General features: G+C 44.2%; 1 protein-coding gene across 3 annotated transcripts in view; it reads right to left on the bottom strand.

The window, feature by feature from the left end:
- Positions 1 to 16,627, bottom strand: part of ASTN2 (astrotactin 2) — a gene marked incomplete at its 5' end in the record, with an annotated part of 938,059 nt that overhangs the window by 55,665 nt on the left and 865,767 nt on the right. The window lies entirely within an intron of this gene.

The following is a 16,627-nucleotide window of genomic DNA, read 5'->3' as shown; positions in this document are numbered from 1 at the left end:
CCTTAAGCAAGCCTCCTTGGAATTGCTGCTTCCTTCCTTGTACGGTGAAGGAGTTGGACTAAGGATATAAAATAGGTCTCATGTCATATGGTCACTCTTACGCACTGGTACTGGATTCATGGAGTGTCATGTTGAGATGGACAGAGACTGGTCCGGCTAAGGGGGAAAGAGTTCCATGACTGATTAGTGATGAAGGTCATGAGATAGGAAGGGACAACAGAAGAGAAACTGCCCCGAACCCCATGATTTCTAAAAGTCAGTCTAGCCTTTGGATTTTAGGAGGCTGCTGAAGTTTACTAGAAATAGGGCTAATAAAGAAGACAAGATGAAGACTAGAAAGAATAACTGAACATCTGGGATCTTGGGATCTAGTCTTAGCTTTGTGAAGAATTTGCTGTATAGCTTTGGAGAACTAAATTCCCATCTCTCTTTTTTTTTTTTTTTTTTGCGGTACGCGGGCCTCTCACTGTTGTGGCATCTCCCGCTGCGGAGCACAGGCTCCGGACGCGCAGGCTCAGCGGCCACGGCTCACGGGCCCAGCCGCGCATGCGGGATCTTCCCAGACCGGGGCACGAACCCGCGCCCCCTGCATCGGCAGGCGGGCTCTCAACCACTGCGCCACCAGGGAAGCCCCTAAATTCCCATCTCTGTACTCTAGTTTTCTCCTCTGTAGAGTGAAGGTGCTAGATTTAGGATTTAGGTGCTAGATGTTAGGATTTCTGAAAAAATAAAATAACATAGATGTGCACAAAGATTAAGTTATGAGGATAAACACTGCGGTACTATTTAAACTAGCAAGAATTTTAAAACAACTAAATGTTCAATGATATCAAAACAGTAATATCAATTATAGTTCAATGATACAATGGAATATTTTATAGCCATTAAAATAATATTGTGGAAAAATATGAAGTTACTTGAAAGGATATTCATGGCACAGTAAGTTTTAAAAGATAGGTTACACTATTACAGAATAATTTTTGGTGGACATTTTACACATATATCTATCTAGAAAAAGAAGGCATAAAATATAGCAAATGAATAATAGTGGCTTTGTCTGGAAAGTTAGCTAATGGGTATTTTTTCTCTCTTATTTTTGCTTATCTCTCTTTTTAAAATTATCTACAAGGAACATGTATTGCTTTTGTAACAAGAAAAAAAAATCAATAAAAATTACTTTAAAATAACGTAAATGAGCCAGACTAAATGGCCTCTAAGTTCCTTTCCAGTTCTAAAACAGGATGATTTTAGAGGCACGTGAGGTATTGTATACCACACGATATGAAATGATATGAGGCCTCCCAACTGTTGATTCCTTGTTCTTCTTCATGCCTGATATGGAGGGCCTTGTAGTCTCTCCTCGCTTAGATTCTCGGTAATAAACAAGAAGAGGACATCTGTTAACTATCTTCTCTCTACTTGGGATTAAGGACAATGCAACGTGATGGTACCATCATGAAACAATAATGTTGGCCGAGGGTCTGAGAAGACCCGGTGCTTCTCTACCAGGGAACTGAGGGGACAGAATTTACAGATCACTTCCTTCTGGTCTTGCAAAGAAGAATTTCATCCTTTATTCACCAGTGAACTGTCTAGATGGCCCTGGGATTCAGACGCACAACAGTTCTAAAATGTATTTGTCCCCGTGGTCCAACAAAGCATATCTGATGAGTAGTGTTTTTTTGTTTTCTGCTTTTTACAAAGACAGTTCACAGACTCGATGTGTAGATGCCAGAACAAGTGTCTGAATCAGGCTAATGTCAGTGACATACAAGTTCAGCTGCTCTTGCCAGGCAGACTTGGGACTGAATTTGAGTTCTACCATTTATTACAAGTCCCTTAACTTCTCAAGTCTCAGTTTTCCTTTCTGTAGCAAGGGGTCAATGACTCTTTTATGGGTCTGGAATCTAGAAAGAAAGGCTGAGTCCAGGAAGAAAGTCTGTCTAGAACCAGAGGTTTTGCTATTAAAAAATGAAGAGGTAAATTTAACGCTTCTTTGATCTCAAATTTTGGCATCCCTATTTCTTCTATAGGCTTCTTATGTCAAGCTTCTTCCGTAGTAAAATCATAAACCAACAATGTCTTCCAATAGGTATCAAAGCAGAGTAATGTATGGGGTGAAAAATAAAGGAGAAAAAACATGGGACTATTCACTGGATGGAGTGAGGGCTTTGTTTCTCTTGGTTTTTCACGATTCCATGTCTGGCTGCTTGCATTTGTTTTCTTTGAGCTTGGATACATGTCTGTCTGCTTCTCAATTTGTTTCCAGATAGCCATTGAAAGAGTTGGCCCTTCGTGAGGGAATTCAGTATGCCTGTGGCCTGTATTAATTAACTGTCTTCAAGCCAAAAGATGGTTGACATTCGTTTTCAAATGGACATAGTTTTCCAGATATTTCCATGCATTTCAGAATAATTTAGACCACGGATAAAAGCCCCATAAATAGGTCTGGTCAGTAAGACTGGCACACAGTTCTAAGGTTTATAGGTTTAGTTCAAGTGAAGAAACTGGATAATATGGAGTATGTAAATAGTCATATCAAGCACATTATAAGGATATTTAGTGTCCAGTTCTGTTTGGGACTATATACACATAATAACTTTCAGATGAAAAGAGTTAATAGGAAGGAAACTGATATTTTAGTGCCAACTTTTGTTTTCCCCAGTTAATCCTCACAACATGCAATCTTCATGAGTTAAATGCTAGTATCTCTGTTATAAAGCTGAAGTTAAGCTCACACATTTAGGAAGAGACGGAGCTGAGATTTGAACCCATATCATCCTAATTCCAAAGCCATACCTCTTCTTTTATGTTATGCTGCCTCCTAGAGAATGTTGTAAAAAAAAAAAAGACAGTGTTAGAAAGGGAACTTTCTCAATTCTTTTCAATTTGAGATGGAATTCATGCCACTCTCTTAGCTCTATGGGCTTGGGAAATGAAACAATAAAAGACCTTCTACAGCTTGTAATCTGACAACAGGAAGGGCTGTTAAGCACAGACCCATAAAGTGAATTGTAAGATTGCTTGTTTTGGCACTCTATTCCAGAAGGTTTAAACGCAACCTAGAAGGGGACAGGTGAATGCAGCGACCCTCACTGTCCTTCCTTTCCTAGTGGAGGGGGAACTAAGAAAGGCCTGGGGGCTTCTCCATGTACAAAGGTGAACCAGTGCAATTCAACACATGTATTGTGGTTCCACAGTATACCATGTTCCACGTCTGGAAGCATTATAACTGAATGAACAATAATAAAGTGCAGTGGTTAAGAGGCTGGGCTCTGCATTTACACTGCCTAGAATTAAATCCTGGTACATCCCCACTTACAGCTTGCTTTGGACAGGTTCCTTGACTCTCTACATCTATTTTACCATATGTTAAATGGGTATAATAATGCTATCTAATGTATATTGTTTACAAATAATAACTATTTGTAATTATTAGGACAATGTCTGGTATACAGTAAGAGCTCAAAAAACATATCAGCTATCATTATTGTTTTTGGTATTATTGTGTCATCATAACAGAGGAGATATAAGGATGCTTACAGATTATTTTTATCCAAATTGCTCCTTTTCCAGGTGATGAAACCAAAGCCCAGATAAAGAAAGTGGCATGTCTGTGGCCATACACAAAGTAGGAGGTAGACTTGGAACAAAATTTGGTCTCTTAACCCCTATGGCCTGTGAGATAATTCATATCAGCCAGCGCATTGAGATAAAGTCACTGAGAACTGAAGAGCTTCCAAAGCTGCCCCAGGAGCCTGTGCTCCTCAATTTGTGACCAACTTTATTCAACACGAATGTGAGCTCTATTTGCTGGGCACTGTATGTACATGGTACACAGCTCCACCCTGTCATCTTCTTCTACAATGAGATATCATCTCACACCAGTCAGAATGGCCATCATCAAAAAATCTACAAACAATAAATGCTGGAGAGGGTGTGGAGAAAGGGGAACACTCTTGCACTCCTGGTGGGAATGTGAATTGGTACAGCCACTATGGAGAACAGTCTGGAGGTTCCTGAAAAAACTAAAAATAGAACTACCATATGACCCAGCAATCCCACTACTGGGCATATACCCTGAGAAAACCATAATTCAAAAAGAGTCATGTACCAAAATGTTCATTGCAGCTCTATTTACAATAGCCAGGACATGGAAGCAACCTAAGTGTCCATCGACATATGAATGGATAAAGAAGATGTGGCACATATATACAATGGAATATTACTCAGCCATAAAAAGAAACAAAATTGAGCTATTTGTAGTGAGGTGGATGGACCTAGAGTCTGTCATACAGAGTGAAGTAAGTCAGAAAGAGAAAGATAAATACCATATGCTAACACATATATATGGAATTTAAGAAAAAAAACATGTCATGAAGAACCTAGGGGTAAGATGGGAATAAAGACACAGACCTACTAGAGAATGGACTTGAGGATATGGGGAGGGGGAAGGGTAAGCTGTGACAAAGTGAGAGAGTGGCATGGACATATATATACTACCAAATGTAAAATAGATAGCTAGTGGGAAGCAGCCACATAGCACAGGGAGATCAGCTAGGTGCTTTGTGACCACCTAGAGGGATGGGATAGGGAGGGTGGGAGGGAGGGAGATGCAAAAGGGAAGAGATATGGGAACATATGTATATGTAAAACTGATTCACTTTGTTATAAAGCAGAAACTAACACACCATTGTAAAGCAGTTATACTCCAATAAAGATGTAAAAAAAACCAAAAACAAACAAACAAACAAAAATCTTCTTAAACTTGAAATCTCTGAGAAAGATAGAATGCCCAGGAGAGACAGAAGATGTTTGACAGGTCTCACACATGTAATAAATTCTAACAGTGGCTTGAGAATTAGAATATTTAGAACTCTGGGGATAAGAAGAAATGGCGGGTATGGTGGGTGCTGAAGTCTGTCTCCTCTATACCTATACTAACCTTCAACCAGATCAATTCCAGTTTGATCTATTTTATATACTAATGGTCCATGTTTTATTTAGATTGAAAATAAAAACTGTTTTAAAAATCTCGGCTTAAAAGTTTTATTACTTAAAATATTTGAATCCTAAAACTCTGCCACATTCCCTGATAGAAATATAGAAGCTCAGGAATGTTACACCCCCATTCAAGGCTTCGAAGCTACTCCCAGGCAGAGGCCAGAACCCCAATCCAGCTCTTCTGCCTCTGAGCGCCATGCGCCTTCCACTAGGACACTGTGCCCAGGCCACTTGTGTCCCCTCCTCTCTAGGAAGTCGTTATGGCCACATGGCAGAACCCTCCCGGACCCAGGCTGCTACTGCCGCCTTGCCCATGCCTGTCCAAGACTCTAACATTCTTTTTCTGTTTTTCTTTCCTTGAAAACAGATAGGGAGTTGGGAGTCGCTGTACAGGAATGCGCCTGTTCCCCATTATGGCTCTTCTGGGGCTGTAACCCGAGTGGGCTTGGGCCAGACCCTCACACACATTTCTTTATCCACTCAGACGCGAGCCTTGCTCTCATTACCATCCACAGAAAAGGTCAATCACAATTCTGCTGAAGCTACAGAACCAACCCAACAAAGCACAGAGCGATTTTTCTACAGGCCCCACCCCCCCGTCTCAATTCTCTCTCTCCCTCCCCTTTCATCACTCCCTCGATCCTCTTCCTCCTTGTTTTCCCTCTCCTTCTCCTCTCTCTCCCTCTCTCTTTCTCTCTCCCTCTCTCTCTCTCTCTCTCTCTCGCTTCTGATTGAGTTGAGGTCACAGTCAAAGCTGGCCACAAGAGCAAATTGAAAACAGGTTGGGAGAAAAGCAGCAAAGAAATTCCAAAATGGAAGGGGCCAGAGCAGTGAGTTATTTAGCCCAGGTGGGGAGAAAGGTCCCTGCTTGGGACTCCACACTCTTTTCAAGAAACGCCAAGGGGATTTAGAGCTACTCGGGGCCTGGCCTCTCTCTAACCTACAGATGCTCTTTGCTGCAGTGCCCAGGGAGAGGCAGGGCTCTGCATTTCCCCACCTTTCCTTTACTTGCACAAATGTAGAAATTCATTCTGAGACCTTGTCAGTGACAAAATGCATCTTTGAGGGCCTCACACCCTTCAGCTGCAGTTGGTTCACTTCTTCCAAAACAATGTTATTTTAAATCGGAAGAACCAGTGTGTGATGATTCTCACATTCATTGAGAGAGGTAGTATGAGATACGAAAAAGAGAGTGTGTCTGGGGGGCAGATGACACCTGGTTTTGAAGCCAGGCTCCACCACTTATGAACTATATTACATAGGGATGGATGATTCAACTCTGAGAGACCACTTCTTCATCTGGAAAGTAGATGATCAGAGAACCGGGCAAGGAGTAAGTAGTATACGCAGTATACCTGCTACCTGAATGGTTTACCAATGTTAGTGCTCCCTCGCCCCTGCGGCCGCATCCCCATCATGTCTCATCAGTTTGCCTGATGGCAAAATTTTTAGTGGTCAAATTCAGCTGCTTTTAGAAACATTACATAATACCTAACTCCCTAAAACCTTCCCTATTTTTTGCAAAATGAAGTAATTTTAAAAAGGAAGGAAGAAAGGTAGGCAGTCAAGGAGAGAGGGGAAGAAAATGCTTATTTAGCTCTTATTATATGGCATTAGCAGTGCTAGACATTTTTACTTAATTATCTTGATTAAACATTCAAAACAATCCTGTCTTGATTAATATTCAATACAACCTAATGAATTAGGTTAATTGTACGTTTACAAATGAGGGATCAGGTTCAAAGAAGGTTAAATGCCTTGCCTAACAAGATCCACCAAGGAAGAATGGCAGAGAAAAGGCAAGAACCAGGACATTTGTCATCCAAAGCCTGTGGTTTTCCTACTACACATTTGCCTACAGACTGTAAGATGCTTTTGGTGAGAGTTGTATTTTGGTTACCTCTGTGTCGCCAGTACCGAGCATAGGGCTGGCCATGCAGGTATTTGTGGAATTCTGTGAAACCAAACTTCAGAGGTTGAAGCCTGGATCCACACTCATCTCCCCAACACTAGCACTTGTCATTAGAACTTTCTTTTGGGAAATCAGGCTGCCTCCTGCATGATCTCTTTCAGGAGTGCATAGGACTCCCATGGTACAGGAGAGAAGGGACTGCCAAAGACGTAAGGGATCCAAAAAAAGGCCATGGCGGTCTAGCAAATATCTACTGAGAGCCCCTACGTGCCTGTGTTGTGCTAAGGGACTTCTGGCACATCCTCATACAAGCCCTCACACAACCTACATCTGTAGGGTTGACCTGCTCTAAAATCTGTCTCCTTCCACTTAGAGCATGCCGGTTTTCCACCGGGGAGCCAGCTCTCCCCCAATTTCAGTCTATATGATTTAGGTGGAGCTATGGCCTCCTCCCCTCTTCAGAGACGGGCATGTGATCAATGGCATGATATCCCATATCAGAGACCAGCAAGAGATGAACAAGTGACCCAGGCCTGATCAATCAGACTAACATCTGGGACAGAGACCAAGTCCTGATGACATCACTTGAAGCCTTGGATCAGCTGTGTCTGAAGCTAGATATACCCTTGGATATTTCAAATACATGACTCAGTATTTTCCCTTTTCTGCCAAAGCTAGTTTCTATTCGTTTTCCGTTACTTGCAACCAGGAGTCCTACCAGATACAAATCCTATGAGGTAGATTTTACGATTGCCATTTTATAAATGAAAAACAAACAAACAAAAAAAGGTCACAGGTCTTAAGCACGTTGCCCAAGGTCACACTCCACCTAAATATCGAGGCTGGACCTCAAATCCAGAGCTGTCAGACGCCAACACCGGAGCCTTTCCCATCATAAAACACTGCCTAGGGCAGAGGATAAAAGGATTCTATGATTCAACAAATCACCGAGTTATCTCCAGTGTCCTGCTTCCTCTGGCCCTGTCTTCTGACCTCACTGCCTGTGCTCCCTCCCTCCCTCCAGCCAGGCTGGTACCCCTCCTCCTCTAATATGCAGACCATGCTCCTAACACAGGGCCTTTGCACCTGTGGTCTCCATGCCTGGACAGTTCCTCCGCTTTGCATGATTCACTCCCTCTCCTTAGCCAGATCCAGGCTTAAATGTCACTTCCTCAGAAAGGCCTTCTCCAGCTACTCAGCCTAATCCAATCCCTCTCTATCCCCTATTTCACTTCATAAAACATATTGTTCTCTCTTATACTGATGAATTACTGGACTGCCTGTATCCCCCGCTGTAAGCCCCCTGATGAGGAGACTTTCTTCAGTTAGCAAGCTGCCTATACACAGCGTGTTCTCCGTAAACACTTGTCTAGGGAATGAGTGTATTTACTGTGTACTCTAAAAAGAGGTGATGGCTGTGAACGCAACATAAAGAAGAATGTCTTAGTTTGCATTCCCTGGAGAGCAGAGCCTAAGAGAAGGGCTTGGCTGCAGATGGTTTATTTAGAAGGTGACTCCAAGAAGCAGGCATGGGGAAGTGGGAATAATGAGGCAGGGAAGAGGAACAGTCAACACAGAGGTGCATCACTAAATGTGCTGCTGTGAGTCATGGGGGCTTGATCCTACTGCGACCTTCTGAGGAGCGAACGGGATGTCTCCCAGAGCTGTTTGGCCGCAAGTTGGGGCGCTGGAGCACATATCTGCTGATGACTCCTGATGGCCACTGGGGGAGAGCCTCCCCGGGAGAGTGAATTTCCCCACACGTTTTTTAATGTGACTTGCCCCCAAGGCCTAGGGAGCTCAGTCTCATACAAGGCCATGGGACAGAAAGTACAAGTGTGCATTTGAGGTCACTGGCAGCACAAGGTGAGCCTGGGTGTGCACCACAGTTGCAGCTGAAATAGCCCTGGGCCAAGAGGCTATGTCACTGCCCCAGTGGCATCTGCTACAAAGACCCAATCTCTGCCTTTGAGGAATTGATAGCAAGATCCACTGATGGGCCTTCCTCACTGAGGTCTAGGATAGACCTGAGAGCTACAGTGCTGAAACAGTCCACGGATCCCGAACGCGCAACTCCATGCCAGGGAGAGGACTAGACACTGCAGGCACAGTCCTGAGCCACGCAGGCAAAGCCCCCTCCCCGTGGTGCTCACAGCTGAACAAGGCAGAATGGCAATGGCTGCTTTCGTGAGCAACCCTCCAAAGAGTCTTGCAACTTATTATCAATACAGAATTTAATAATATTAACCTCAGCATTAATATGCAGTTGGCTAATAGAGCCTGCCCTTTTCTACAGTTGGATTCAATAGGGCCGTAGAAGCCCGTGTCATCCCCACCATCTTGAGGACAAATGATGCTAATACATTTGGTTAGACTGGGTGCTGCTAACATGGGTGAGAAGAGCCGGTCTGGGGACCGGACTGCAGAAGAGGAAGGAGAGCCAGGCCCCTCATCCCGCTCGCCATCACCCTTTGAGGACCACAGTGTGTGTTTACTGCCATCACAGCACTCATCCACGGAGGGCTTTCTTTTCTTTCCTTCCTTTTTTATTTTATTTTATTTTTATTTAAAAAAATTTTTTTGCGGTACGCGGGCCTCTCACTGTTGTGGCCTCTCCCGTTGCGGAGCACAGGCTTCGGACGCGTAGGCTCAGCGGCCATGGCTCACGGGCCCAGCCGCTCCGCGGCATGTGGAATCTTCCCGGACTGGGGCACGAACCCACGTCCCCTGCATCGGCAGGCGGACTCTCAACCACTGCGCCACCAGGGAAGCCCTTTCCTTCCTTTTTTAAATCATATCCCTAAACATTACATTGTCGTGAAGCAGAAAGAACCAACTGCACACGACGTGCTTCTCATCAGACTCTTGGTTCCTCTAACACGTCCGACTTTCTCCAGGCCCCAGTCTTCATTCAGCGTCTCCCTCTCTGGGCAAAGAGGCAGAACACTTGTGTGCTGACGGTGGGCCCTAATAGCCCCTCTGACCGCAGTTGTGATGAAACAGCATATAATCTGGCAGAGCTGGGTTATTATTCACATTTTGTCGAGAGGAGAAGAGAGGCTCAGAGAGTTGGGGCACACTGCCCAGCCACACAGCTAGCACACAGCGAGTCTGGGACTTGAACCTGGGCTGATCCAGTGCCAGAGCCTGTGGGTTTTCCACCACAACACGCACTTCCTAATTGTTCTATCTCTGTGGGCCTCCGTCTCCTCGTCTCTAAAAGGAGGATGTCAGCATCTACTCTGCAAGGGGCTCATGAGGAGTGAATTCAATTAAGTCCGTTAAAAATATATATATATGTGTGCCTTATAATCGGCAAAGAGTGATGCATCTGTAAAAGACTGTTTTAGAGGAAATCCACAGAGTGCAGGTAAGATGATAAAAATGTCAGGTGGGTGCTTCTGGAGTTAGAAGGAGGGAGAAGAGACCATCCTTTGGGGGGTAGTGAGGTACGTCGGCGTTCAGCCCCAAGGACACACCAGGGAAAACAAAGTGTGATGACAAAGGTGCTTTACAAGCCCAAAAACATAACCGCCGGTGACACAGAGCAAAGAAGAAAGGGGTCGGGGGATATAGTGCAGGGAAATCTAGGGCTAGCTTCCTGGGATTGGAGCTTCCAAACTCTGCTCAGCTCTGGACAACTGGCTTTTCTTCCTTTATTTCAGCTGAAGTTCCACGTCCTCAGAGCCTTCTGTACCACCCTGTCTGAAGGAAACCGATACTGCCCATTTTCAGTTATGCCTCGTCATAGAACTTGTGATTTTCTTCTGAGCACTAGTGACAAACTAGTTACTATAGTTGTTTGCTTTCCTCTTTATTTTCATTTGATTACTAAAATGTTAGCTCCATGAGTTCAGGAGCCTTGTCCCATCTTGTTCACTGTCTCCTCAGTGGCTGGCAGAGTAGGGGGGACATAGCAGCCATTCATTAAAGAGCCACTGACTGAATTGGGGGCAGGTGAGGCTGGAGAAGAAAGTAACTAATGACTCAGCTAGGCTTTGTAAATGTGTTGAGACAACTTAAGTTTTCGCTCATACCCAGTATCTTTCTGAAACCTTCCCTTGGTCACCCCTCCATCCAGCAAGAGTCAGACTCCTACTCTGGGCTCCCACGGTGGCCTTGCTTCCCACCATTGTGGCCCTTAACTCCCTGTCCTGCGATCACCTACTCAGTGTCTCCCTCCCCTGTGGACTGGGAGGACCTGTGGAAAGGGACCTGCCTTATTCACCATCTGAGCCCTGTGATGGGCATGCAGAATAAGCAAGTTGGTGAACAAGCAGGATGAAGGCCCACGAGGGGAGCAGTGGGCTAGGGCTTCCTTGTGCAACAGCCTTTGAATTGTGTCAGAAAGAGCAATCCCATGAGGCCAGCAGATCTCGTGTGAAAAGGCCCTGAATCCAGAGTAAGAGGACACAGGCTGCACCCCTGCCTCTCTGTGAGACTCTGTACAAATCAGTTCATCTCTCTCTACCAATGCAAATGGCCACGATAGAAACAAAGGGCATCAAGCACCCTCCCATCCCTTATCTGATCTGATCTTGCATCTAACCCCAACCTTGTGACCCTTTTATCTTCCTCTATACGTGCCTATCACTTTGCTTCCTCAGTCTTAGCTTCCCTGAGCTCTTTGTCTAGTTGTCAGCCCCCGACACACACCTCAGGAAATTTCCCTCATTAATATCATTCCTCTTGATCTCTGCCCAACCCTGGCATTTCTATGCAGCCAAGCCCTCTGCTGCATCACCTCAGCATCCACACTGGCTGTCCATGATCCCTTTGTTCTTGTCTCTGCAACGAGAAATGGCTTTCTCTTCCTACAGCCCTCTCCTTTGTAAAGCCCTTTACAGTTTGCATTGTATGCCCCGGCCTCCGCATCATATTTAAGCGTCACAAATGCTCGGTGAGGTGGGCAAGACAAGATGGAAGTGAAAAGTCACATTCTACAAAAGGGGACACTGAAGCTCGGGAATGAGGTACTGGGGCTGAAGCACACATTTCCTGACTCCTGATCCAGTACATTAGCAGCTGTACCACGTGCTCCTGTCTCTTCATCCAGACTGTGAGCCCAACCACGACTCACACAGCTTCAGAGCCACGCCCTGAAGTACGTTTATGAGGCACTCACCCTTACTGAGCCCTCCCCGTGTTACTGACTTAGACTATTATATTTACTGAGACACCAGTATCAAATACTGGGTGGCGGGAAAGTAGCAGAAAAGGCAGTATTGTGCTCAGTCCTGGGTTTAAAAACTGACTTTGCTAAACGACTCTTCCAAGCAAGTTACTTAATTGCTCTAAGCCTCATTTTTTCATCTGTAAAATGGATGTGAAAATGCCTATATTAAAGGAATCAATGGAATCATATTGAGAATTAATTTAGACAATTAGCACAGTGCCTGGCACATGGTAAACATTCAACAAATGGCAGCTTTACTGTTATTACTGTCATGAACAACACCAATTCACAGAACGTTTCATATGGGGCAAGTAGAGAAGAGAAATTCAACAATCCAGGGAAAGTGAATTATCCTGATGAATTTAGTACCTCTTGTTCCTCCCAGACCAGAACTGCACAAACTATGTGCCCAGAGATTAAAAACTGCTGAATGCCCAAACCTTCTCCCCTTTTCTAAATATAAGCCTCAAAGCCTGGGGTGAGCAGATAGTTGGGGTATCTTCAGTAGATAAGGGAGCCTCTGCTTGTCTTTCTTCTTTCCCCCTGCGGGGAACTGTAAGCTTCGAACCCAGTCCGACCAGGACCCTCCAAAGGTGGCCTCAGGGGTACCCCATCAAGGCACCAGGGAGGACTGAATGAGATCCTGAGTCCATTCCATTATCCAACCCACTTCCTCACCACCCTCACGCGTGCTCACTCCTCTCCTCATCCCATTCCTGTGCTCAGGCCCCACAGCAGGGAGCATCCAGGAGGGTGGAGAGAAAGCCAGCAAAGGTGAGTCAGGTTTTCTGGTTGTGAGAGCAACACCATTCCACTAGGCTGAGGTGCATCACTGAGAAGGAGGTGGGACCTGGGAGGCGGCAGAAAGAGGCAGATTTCCAAATGAGAGAGACAGACAGACAGACAGAGACAGAGAGAACAAGACAGAGACAGACACACAGAGAGAAGGAAATAGGGAGGAATAGAGAAGGGCAGTCAGAGAGAACCACAGCCAGGAAATACTAAGAGACAAAGAGACGGACATAGAAACAGACAGTGGTAGAAAGGAAGAGAGAGAGAAAAGGGGAGAAAGAGTCATAGACGGGAAGAGAGGGTTGGAGCAAGACATACAGGTAGAGATCAAAACAGAGAGGAATGGAGACAGAGGAGGCCAAGATTAAGAGAAACAGGGAGGAAGGCATAAAGGAAGGCAGGAAGGAAACTACCCAAAAAGAGAACAGGACAAGACAATAAAAGAAACAGCAGGGGCAGAGGCAGAGAGAGATGTGGGGAGCCAGAGAGCTGGATGTTGGGGTCCAGCGCTGCAAGACGAGGAACGAGGGTGCGTGGCTCTCCCCAGGGCTGGCTAGTGCCCCTTCTCCTCTTCCCATCCTCCACGGCCTTACCCAACGCCCTGACACAGGAGACAGACCCTGGCCCAGAGGGTGGATGCTGCTCCCTCCCCTCTTCAGCTCTGGACCCCAAACCAAGTCAGCCAAAGACACTATTTTCCCACAGCCTGACTGGAGGAGGGCCTTGGGGTCCCTCTTAAACCCCACAGGGAGAGGTGACTTTCTGAAGAGGTTCAGAGGCCAGAAGTGCTTCCACCAGAAACAGGCACCCTTGAGCATTTGATCAGGGCAACTTTACTGACCTCTGGTTCCACGTACCCCAGGGGAAATTATCTGGAAGGTGAAGAAGGGAGAACGAGTAGGCAATAGCCGTCTTCATCTAAATCCTCTCTTCTATCCCTCCCACACACAGATTTTTTTTCACTCTATTGAAATGACTCCCTGGCCTCCCCATTTATATTAAAAATTTCCTTTAAATAGAGAGGGGAAAGGAGTCCTCTCTTCAATCCACAAGGAAAGCTATAAGACGGTTTTCAAGCTTGGAAAATTTGGCTGGTCAGTTTTTCCTACTGTTTAATACATGCCTTAGGTTATACTGAATGGGTAAACACAGTTTATAAGTGACTAACTCATACTTAACTCTACAAGTTTATAGCCATATATATATAGTATATTGTAATATATATAAAGTACATTATACATATATACCATCTGCATTTATATAGCATACATAAAATGTATCTGTATATATGCATGTGTGCATATATATACACAATACACATATATTTATACGTACACACATTAACACACACACATATAAATACATATACACGTGCATGTGTGTATAAACAATCCCTCAAATTGGTACAGCTCCTTAGGGTTTACAAAGCCCTCTCTTTCTCTTGTTTTATCCTTACAACAACCCTGGGAGGTAGACAGGATAGGATTATTGCTCCCAGTTTACTGGTACCTGTGGTTAAGGTAAAGGCTCCAGGGACCCTCAGGTCTCGAAGAGGTCACAGTTCCCCTCTCCACAGTCATGCAGACTGATTTCATGAGCACAGGTCGGGCAGTGCCCACTTCTGGACCTGAAAGGACGCAAAGCCAAGGGAAGCCTGAGGCATCACCTGTTTCAGGGCTTCATTTTACAGACCGGAGGACTGAAGCTCAGAGAGTCGCAGCTAACCTATATGGTGCCTCTGTGCAAATTAGAAAAAAACAAGCATCCCTTCCTTAAGACACCTTCCTTCTATGTATCTGAAAATTGCCTTAGCATTCTGATTTCTTAGAACAAGACATTTGATCAATCATTAATACGTGTCCACAAGGTCTACAATTGGAATGGTGGGCTTTTACATGTGGTAGCATTCTGCAGTGTAAAACTTGAACAACTGTATGTGGCATTCCTAGGAGTGAGCTCGGCCAAGGTCAGGGCAGAGAGGAGGGCAGGAGAGAGGGTTGGGAAGGTCAGATGAGGAGGGGCCAACCTGGGGATTGCTGGGGTCCAAGAAGACAACTCATTTCACTTAAAGCTTAACAGGAGAATGATAATAACTAGTGTTTATTAAGCACTTAATCATGTCGGATGCTTGCAGTAACCCTTGAGAGTAGGACATATGTCTAACCATTGCTTGCATTTCTTCCATGCCTTCTCAACTAATATTAATAATACATATTATTCACAGTCTTTTAGGTATTATGCTTAATATTTCATGAACTTCAGCTCATTTCAGCTTCACAAGAACCAAAGCTATTTCCCCACATTTCAGATGAAGATATCAAGACTCACAGAGGTGTAGTAACTCACAGAGGTGGCCAAGGTCACGTGGCAAATTGTGTGGCTGAGATTTGGGTTTTATAAGGAAAGGATAGAGGTAGAGGTATCGTCACATGTTGCATCCTCTGAAGATAACTGAAATGCTTTCCACACTCAGTCACTACTGATCATCCTAGCACACCAGACCCTACTTTGTATATAGGGCATCAATATCCAGCAAAGGGAAGGAATTTGCCTCAAGTCATATCACATGAAGCAGCAGCCAAGAATGAAAGCAGCAAAAAAAAAAAACAAAAAAAGCATGAAAGCAGCTCTCTGACTTCTCATTCTGTGTGTTTCCCAGTGTCCGACAGTCTACCCACTCCTTTAATCACATTGAGGCTGCTGATGAATGGAGCCATCTGGATGATGTATTCACGGAGTCTCTGCTCTGCGGACACTATAGTGGCTCCAACTCAGCTTTTCCCTGGTACCTAGCTTGCCTCCTTGTTTCCACCTCTCCCTCACCAATGATGCAAATGGATATGAAGAGTCATCAGAAATATAAAAGGGAAGGAAGGAAGGGAGGGAGGGAGGGAGGGAGGGAGGGAGAGGAAAGGCAAAACAAAATCAATGGAAGATAAAAGGGGAAATCGACAGTAACACATTCATACTAGGGGACTTTAACACCCCACTTTCACCAATGGACAGATCATCCAAAATGAAAATAAATAAGGAAACACAAGCTTTAAATGATACATTAAACAAGATGGACTTAATTGATCTTTCTAGGACATTTCATCCAAAAACAACAGAATACATATTTTTCTCAAGTGCTCATGGAACATTTTCCAGGATAGATCATATCTTGGGTCACAAATCAAGCCTTGGTAAATTTAAGAGAATTGAAATTGTATCAAGTATCTTTTCTGACCACAATGCTATGAGACTAGATATCAATTACAGAAGATCTGTAAAAAATACAAACACATGGAGGCTAAACAATACACTACTTAATAACCAAGTGATCACTGAAGAAATCAAAGAGGAAATAAAAAGATACATAGAAACAAATGACAATGGAGACACGATGACCCAAAACCTATGGGATGCAGCAAAAGCAGTTCTAAGAGGGAATTTATAGCAATACAATCCCACCTTAAGAAACAGGAAACATCTCGAATAAACAAATTAACCTTGCACCTAAAGCAATTAGAGAAAGAAGAACAAAAAAACCCCAAAGTAAGCAGAAGGAAAGAAATCATAAAAATCAGATCAGAAATAAATGAAAAAGAAATGGAGGAAATGATAGCAAAGATCAATAAAACTAAAAGCTGGTTCTTTGAGAAGATAAACAAAATTGATAAACCATTAGCCAGACTCATCAAGAAAAAAAGGGAGAAGACTCAAGTCAATAGAATTAGAAATGAAAAAGGAGAAGTTAACAA

The sequence above is a fragment of the Mesoplodon bidens genome, assembly GCF_964165515.1.
Source record: "Mesoplodon bidens genome assembly, chromosome: 6".
Taxonomy (NCBI): Eukaryota; Metazoa; Chordata; class Mammalia; order Artiodactyla; family Ziphiidae; genus Mesoplodon; species Mesoplodon bidens.
The sequence above is the reverse complement of the archived record's forward strand: the minus strand, read 5'-3'. Positions and strand labels throughout refer to the sequence as shown.